Here is a 2,199-nt window from a genome sequence, read left to right as displayed (position 1 = left end):
ATGAGTACAAAAACACAGCAAATGCCAGGAGAGTATGGAAAATAATTTATTAATTTATCATTGCGCTTATTTAGCGCACAAATGTTTGCTGACAGCACACCATAAAATGTTTTGGGCAAAACAATAATAACAACAATGGCAAACAGTGGTTCAATGGTAGAAGATTTTTTAATAAATAAAATATACAAATAAAAAAAAAAATATTTACAACTTGGGCTCGTCCGGGATTTGAACCCGGGACCTCCCGCACCCTAAGCGGAAATCATACCCCTAGACCAACGAGCCAGTTATTTAATTCGATTTTCGAAATGTAGCTCACGCACACACACAAACATCGTGTGTTTCATTTCGATCTTAACATAGATAAGACAAAAGAAAATTGTTTGTGCGGGAAACAAGTTCCAGCTCTTGATGGTGCCTTTTAAATATTTTTAGAAAAAGAGAGGGTATTGGGTCATGTCTTTGATGGCTATTTATAGAAATATATTTTTTTTAGTTCAGTATTGATTGAAACAAAATTTGAATTTTTCTCAGAAAAAAAGTCTCTATAGACGAGCTGAAGGGAGTCTCTATAGCTGAAAAGCAGGAGGTCTTCTATTGACTAGCTAAAGGGCAGGGAAAATTCTATAGACGAGCCGATGGGCAGGGAGTCTTCTATAGACGAGTTGAGTCTTTTATAGACGAGCTGAAGGGCATGGGGTCTTCTATAGACGAGCTGAAGGGCAGGGAGTCTTCTATAGACGAGCTGAAGGGCAGGGAGTCTTCTATAGACGAGCTAAAGGACAGGGAGTCTTCCATAGACGAGCTGAAGGGCAGGGAGTCTTCTATAGACGAGCTGAAGGGCAGGGAGTCTTCTATAGACGAGCTGAAGGGCAGGGAGTCTTCTACAGACGAGCTGAAAAGCAGGAAGTCTTCTATTGACTAACTAAGGGCAGGGAAAGTTCTATAGACGAGCCGAAGGGCAGGGAGTCTTCTATAGACGAGCGTGGATTTTTTATAAATATTTTTCCAGAAGTATTCCAAGGCGTGGATTTAAAAAAAATTAAAGAAATTTTTTGAAGGCGTGGATTTAAAAAAAAATTCAAAAATTTTTTTCAAGGCTTGGAATTTTAAAAAATGTTTTTTAAGGAGTATTACAATAAATTGTTTCAAGGCGTGGATTTAAAAAAAATTCAAGAAATTTGTTTCAAGGCGTGGATTAAAAAAAATTAAAAAAGTTTTTTCAAGGCGTGGATTTTTTAAAAAAATTTTCAAGAAATTTTTTCAAGGCGTGGATTTAAAAAAAAAATTAAGAAATTTGTTTCAAGGCGTGGATTAAAAAAATTAAAAAAGTTTTTTCAAGGCGTGGATTTTTTAAAAAAATTTTCAAGAAATTTTTTCAAGGCGTGGATTTAAAAAAAAAATCAATAATTTTTAAAGGCATTTTTTAAAGTCTATTTATAGGCGAGTTTTTTAAGAAAATTATTTTAGAAATATTTGCGGCATGGATTCAAAAAAAAAAAAAATGAGCCTAACATTCGACATGGTTTAAAAAAAACAGACCTAGATTTTTCAAAAAAAAAAAAAAAAAATATGTTTAGGGCCTAACAGTTCAAATACTTACCTTAATATCACTCGATAGTGTTGAAAACCACTGTCTATGTCGTTAAATAGTCATAACGTTCATAATACTATTTCGTGCAAATATAGAAATGGATACTCATCGTAGTCATCAATCACAATTACGAAATAAAAAGCAGCAATAAATTAACGATAAAAGCTCCATTCCTTTTTGAAAGGAGCGGGGGGCATAGTCATAACCATCATACCATCATTTACTTTGCAAAAACTTACCACCCTGCCCCTATACATATATTTTCTTTAACTTCGATGAAGTTTTTTGTTAGAGAGTCTCTCATCATCATCACCATCGCAGTCATCATTTTGCCGCTAAGTACTTTTATTTGTACTCGTCTATGAATGATGTTTGTGCGTGTTGGTCTATCGTCGTTTCGGGGTTTTTTTGACGGCTTGAATGGATGGCTTTTCATTTCAAAGAAAAAGCAAGGCAGCCAGCCCGCCAACCATCCATCCAAACAGTCATCCATCTATTCGTCCATTCATCCATCTATCCAGCCAACCAACCATCCATCTATCTTTCATACAACATACAAGTTAAGTACTTAAACCATCAAACATCTACAAATGTTTCAAAGCACT

The 2,199-nt window shown here is 35.0% G+C and overlaps 1 non-coding gene across 1 annotated transcript; it reads right to left on the bottom strand.

Moving 5' to 3' along the window:
- Positions 1-213: 213 nt before the first annotated feature.
- Trnap-agg (transfer RNA proline (anticodon AGG)) lies at positions 214-285 on the bottom strand. The gene has a single exon. It is a non-coding gene; the product is annotated as a tRNA-Pro (tRNA).
- Positions 286-2,199: the final 1,914 nt, after the last annotated feature.

Source organism: Musca vetustissima, unplaced genomic scaffold (genome assembly GCF_032173495.1).
Source record: "Musca vetustissima isolate MV318-11 ecotype Yass unplaced genomic scaffold, APGP_CSIRO_Mvet_v1 utg8356, whole genome shotgun sequence".
Taxonomy (NCBI): domain Eukaryota; kingdom Metazoa; phylum Arthropoda; class Insecta; order Diptera; family Muscidae; genus Musca; species Musca vetustissima.
The sequence above is the reverse complement of the archived record's forward strand: the minus strand, read 5'-3'. Positions and strand labels throughout refer to the sequence as shown.